Raw genomic sequence first — 6321 nt, 5'->3', positions numbered from 1 at the left:
CCTTTTTTGGATGGGAGTAGCCAGGCCCAGAGGGTGTGCTCTTCCTCACTTGCTGCACCTTGGGAAACTCTTAGTCAATCAGGAAGATCTTCTCAGGACAAGAAGGCAATTCAGGGCTGACAGAGTGCTATGGGCCCCAGAGGAATCTTGAAGCTTGGTCTGCACAGTCCATTTCAGGCAGTCATTTCTCTAATCAGATTGGCCCTTCTCTCAGCTGGTGACACAATTTATTCATTAATTCATTTGTTCAAAGAACTCGTATTGCACTTTTTGGTACCAGATGTAGTGCTGGCCTTAAGCTTTGAACAGCAGGATGAGTATTTGTCTTCATATAGCTTTTTGCTGCCTTCTGCATTTGCCATTTTGTCAGATTCTACAGGAGTTTATAGCAGCATGAAGTGTTAGTTTTCTTGCTTTGGAAGAAAGTTTTTTAAAAAGTTTTTAAATAATTCCTTTATACTGTAAGTTTGTGGACCTCACAATACCCCACACAACTCTGGGAAGATAGTATATGTCCAAAGGCTCATAGACTAGAATATAAATGCTAGTGCTTAGAAAGCCCCTGGAGACCATCTACTACAACCATTTCATTTAACAGATGAGGACACTGAAGCACAGAGAAGAAAGCTGCTCTGTTCAAGGTCGTACAGACTGTCTTGGGCAAAGCCAGCTTCTAGGGCTCTGTCCTCAGTATAAACTTTACACAAAACAACCAATAAAATCTTGCTTTAAGCAAGAACTACTTGAAAGTTAATAGATATGTATTAGAAGAAAAGATAAATTTAAACCTCTTACCAAAACAACAACAACAACAAAAACAGAACAAAAGAGTAACTTAAGGATATCCTTCAAAAATTTTTATAAATGCTTATAGAAACAAGGGTCCTGATTGTGAGTGGAATGTGAATTCAAATGTGAACTGGACACACCAAAACACTACCAGTCTGACTGGTAGGAAGACATGGGGGAAGATGGTGAGTGCATTCCAGCCTGCACTCCCAAGGTGGACCCTTGAGACCTCTCCTCAGGAGAGTAAACCCTTTGTCCCAGACTCAGGAGCAGTGGTAATCAGGCCAGTGCATGCACAGGCTCCTTCAATGGGTTGTGTTCCAGTGGGATCAGTAATGACAGCTCACATTCCCCAGCAGCAGAAACAGACCCTCACAGAGGACAGTGGCTTCAGCACACTGTGTCACCCACTGACCATTCTTCTTTCCAGATGCCTGCATCCCTCTGTGTTTACTACAATTTTGACATACTTCTGCCCAGAAAACTGCCTTTTCTTTTAATGATTTACTGTTTTTTAAATCACAAACATAATGTACATTTATTATAACAAATTCAAATAACATAGAAATCAGAAAATAAGAACTCCTTTTCCCTCACTTTGTGCTTCTCCTTTAATTCCTTTCTTGGAGGTAACCTCTGTTAACAATTAATCTACATATTCTTCCAGAGGAAAAAATATATTATATATGTGTATATGTGTGTATATATACATATGTGTATATGCATAAAGACAGACAACTTATGTTTTTATTTCCCTTTATGTGCACCTATATGGAAATTTTTAACATAAACTATACCATACCATATGTATTGTTTGGCAACTTGCCCTTTTCACTAAACTAAATATTATACATATTTTCCCATTATGCTATGTGTTACAAGATATGGGTATACTCCAAATTATTTAATGAGTGCCCAATTCATGAACACTTAGGTAGTTTCCAATTCATTACTTTTTAAAATAACCTTCAATTAACATTAGGTAACTTTCTTCATTATTCTTTTCCCACCCCTTGCTTTAAGCTCAGTTATATGAATGCACCACCATATCTTAGTCCCACTTTTAAATAATGACACAAGTCTGTGCTCATTAAGTAACTGCTGTACCACATTAAGGGATGAATATGAGCTTTAGAATGTCATAAAATCAAGTTATTAAGGGATTAATACCACCTTTTGTTCTTTTCCCATACCGCTGCTATATTTTACCTATATTTTCATCAAAAATTAACATAAAAATAAAAACCAAGTCCATGTAATTAGTTCAGTTACACATCTTCCTGAAGATGTGAGTGACAGGGTAGATGCTACTGAACTGTGTCCAGTGTCTACCTCAGAGTGGACTCTCCATAAACATTAAACCAACCACAGAGGCTAAGCGGAGCTGCAGAGGAACATGTGTTCATCAGACCTCCATGAATCTCCTCCCACTTTATACAAAACCCTGAAGGTTTAATTGAAAACAAGACACAGTCTCTCCCCTCAAGAACCTCAGCTATAGTAGAAGAGATGGACACGACTGCACCAGCTAAAGCACTACCAATGAGTTAAGTGTACAATTGAAGAACAAGCAAAAGGCAAGAGTAGCTCACAGGACAGTTTTGCATTCAAAAGGGAAATCACAAGAATGTGTGTTTGAACAGGTCCTGAGCAGAATTTTGGTGGTGGTACAAGTGGTAGAGAGGAGAAGTTTCAGTTTAAGAAGCCAGGACACAGGTGTCAATGCAAATAATTGTGTAGGGAGCAGTGAACAAAGAGTGATGTCTGGAAACTAGGGGCTATAGAGGGATCTAGTATGAGGCTAGAAAGACACCTACAGTCAGATTGCTGAAATCTGTGAACAGAAAGCAAGGCGTTTCTGTGCTACTTTGGATGGCAAAGGTGTTGCATGGCAGGTATAGGAATGTACTCTATCCCATGCTTTGAGAAGATAGCCTGAGACAGATTATTAAAACAAGCAAGAAACTTAAGGCAAAGAGTTGAGAGATATTTTTTGCAATAACCAGGGGGGAAATGATGTGCTAGCTCAGATCCCCTGAGAAGCAGATTTGTCTGTTTGTGTCAGAGTTGTGTTTCAAATGCCAGTTCTTGGAAATTAGATTGGTATATATACCAATGCATGAAGAATGTCTTGTGCTGCTACTAATACAAATGAAGATGTGGCACAATTTGGAGAGTGGTTATATAAGTTCTCAGCACTAAAAAAAATGGGAAATCTTTGGCCTTTGTAGTCAGTGTCACCTTTCCTCTTTATGTGGCATTATGACTTTTCTAGAATTTCATAATAATGAAATTTAAAATTGGTGCCTGTTTTTAGTTGTCACTACAAGTAAGAAATTTCCTATATTTCTAGGCCTCTTACCCCATAATCAGCCAGAATCAAACTACACCTGCAGTCTATTCACTTGCCTTTAATATTGAGTGCTAACAAGTATTTTACATGCATTATTTAATTTTATTCTCCACAACACCGTTACAAGAAAGACACCATCCATTCGTGCATCAATATTTGAATACCCACTATAAGATAGGCACTGGGAACACAATAATTTTAAAAATGACAAAGTCACTGTTTTCATGGAGCTGAGCTGATCTTCAAGTGAGATGTTAAGACTATAGGAAACAAATGCATGGCTCTATGCATAAGGTCAGGTGGTGGTGAGGACTTGGTGCAAAAATGAAGCAGAGGAAGGGGACATAGTGGATAGAAAAAAATGATGGGAGAGAAGGCAGAATGGGCAGGGACACCCTCTAAAAAGAGGCCTGAATAAATGAAGAAATGAACCATGCACACATCTGGAGAAAGAGCATTCTAGCAGTGGCAACCTCTAATTGTAAGACTATCTGAATACTAGTCTTCAAAAACTGTCTACTGAGGTGAGACTGAACAGGTATAGGAAGAAAAGCAAGGAGGCCGGTATGGATGAAGCAACATGAGCAAGAAGGTATGAGAAGTTGGGTAGGATCCAGGGGCCAGATCATATGGCCCCTTGTAGGTTTGGGCATTTTGTTCTGGGTATAATCAAACACCACTGAAGGGTTTTGAGTGAAGGAGTAACAAGATCTAGTTCCCAATTTTTACCTCTGTTTAACAGATTGGGAACCTGAGGCTCATAGAATAAGTTGCCCAATGTCACACAGCAGGGAAGTCTCAGGGAGGATGGGCTCAAGTCATGTCAGTGGGAGTCTGATTCTGTGTTCCTGACTACATGGCTTATTGCCTCCTTCCTTGCACAAGCTCTTATTTAGGTTATGTCAAATTCTCATTTTGTAGGAAAACATATGGAATATCTTATGGGTCTGCAAAAAAATCAGATTGAACATTTTATCCTTTGGGAGTAATTGACACAAAAGAACATATGGTAGACAGGTTCTCAGAGTTTCTTAATTACTTCCAGTTACCTTTGGTAGTCATTTCAAGAACATTTATTCATTTTCTGGGTTAGTAGTTAGCATTTGGATTATAATTTATGCATTATGATTGAACTGAGGATGTCATGCAGAGAAATACTTCCATGATTCTCATCTTTTAGAAAGTTTTTAAATTTTTGTACAATTTTAGACTTTAAAAAAACTTGCAAAATTATTCAGTCCAGAGAGTTCCTATATAGTCTTCACTCAGCTTCCTCTAATGTTAACATCTTACATACATAACCATGATACAATTAGCAAATTAATAAATTGACAATGACACAATGCTGTTGACATACAATATTATATTAGTTTCAGGTGTACAAACCAGTGATTAGACATTATATAACTTACTAAGTGATCATCCTGATAGATCTCCCAGCCATCTCATACCATACATAATAAGGTTATTATTGTCTATATTCACTATGCTGCACTTTAAAACCCTATGACCAATTTTTACTTCTTAATCCCATTACCTTTTTCATCCACCCCGCCAATCTCCCTCCCATCTGGCAACCATCAAAACATTCTCTGTATTTACTTACCTGTTCAACCCTCATATACAGATAAACTTGTTTCAAAATTGCTGACCCACGCCCTACCAGAAATAAATTTACTCACTAAAGTATAGTATAATGTTTGTGTACAATTCTTTTTATGTCTTTAGCTTTATAGTATCCACTTAAAAAAGTATTTTCCAAAGTTACTTAACTTGTATTTTATCTCCCTCCACCCCAAAGCATGGGTATATCATTCATTTGTAATACTGTTAGATTTATTTGCCACAATCTTTATTCCATGTTGAGCCTCTGAGAACCTGGTTGATTTTTTAAAATTGCATACAATAAAACTCTTCTTTTGGACTATACCATTCAATGGATTTTGACAAGTGCATGGAGTCATGTATCTACCACTGTAGGAACATACAGGCTAAGTTCCATCACCCCCCAAATTTCCTTGTACTGACTCTTTGTTGTCAACCACTCTCCTGCCCCCAAATCCTAGCAACTGTCTCACAGTTTGCCTTCTTGAGAATGTCATGTAAATGGAATCATACAATTTGTATAGCCTTTTGGTTCTTGCTTCTTTCACTAAGCATAAGGTATTTTCTTCTTTTTTTACTTAATTATTTTTAAGTACAGTTTTCTGCCTTTTACTCCCTTCCCAGCCCACTCCTCTATGCTCCCCACCTCCCTCCCATTTCCACCCCCCTTAGCTGTTGTTCATGTGTCCTTTATACTAGTTCCTGTAAATCCCTCCCTTTTTTCCCCCAAAATTCCCTCCCCTTTCCTATCTGGTCCCTGTCGGCCAGTTCTCTATTTCAGTGTCTTTGTTTTTATTTTGCTTGCTTATTTGTTTTGTTGTTTAGCTTTCTGTTAAAGGTGAGATCATATGGTATTTGTCTTTCAACACTTGGCTTATTTCACTCAGCATAATGCTTTCCAGTTCCATCCATGCTGTTGCAAAGGGTAGGAGCTCTTTCTTTCTTTCTGCTGCATAGAATTCCATCGTGTAAATGAACCATAGTTTTTTGATCCATTAATTTACTGACAGATACCTAGGTTGCTTCCAGCACTTGGCTATTGTAAATTGTGCTGCTATGAACATTGGGGTGCATAGATTCTTTTGGATTGGTGTTTCAGGGTTCTTCAGATATAATCCTAGCCTTGGAGTTGCTGGGTCAAAAGGCAAATCCATTTTTAGTTTTCTGAGGAAATTCCATACTGTTTTCCATAATGGTTGTACCAGACTGCAATCCCACCAACAATGAACTAGGGTCCCCCTTTCCCCACAACCTCTCCAACACTTGTTGTTTGTTGCTTTGTTTATGATGACCATTCTGACAGGTGTAAAGTGGTATCTCATTGTGGTTTTAATTTGCATCTCTCTGATAGCTAGCAATATTCAGCATCTTTTCATGTGTCTGTGGATCCTCTGTATGTTCTCCTTCGAGAAGTGTCCGTTCAAGTCCTTTTCCCATTTTTTAATTGGGTTACTTGTCTTCTTAGAGTGAAGTCATGTCAGTTCTTTATATATTTTGGAGATTAAACCTTTGTCTGTGGTATCATTGGCAAATATCTTTTCCCATACAGTTGTTGTCTTTTTATTTTAATACTG

Source organism: Artibeus jamaicensis, unplaced genomic scaffold (assembly GCF_021234435.1).
Source record: "Artibeus jamaicensis isolate MK-2021 breed Jamaican fruit bat unplaced genomic scaffold, CSHL_Jam_final contig_414, whole genome shotgun sequence".
Taxonomy (NCBI): domain Eukaryota; kingdom Metazoa; phylum Chordata; class Mammalia; order Chiroptera; family Phyllostomidae; genus Artibeus; species Artibeus jamaicensis.
This window is presented reverse-complemented; position numbering follows the sequence as displayed.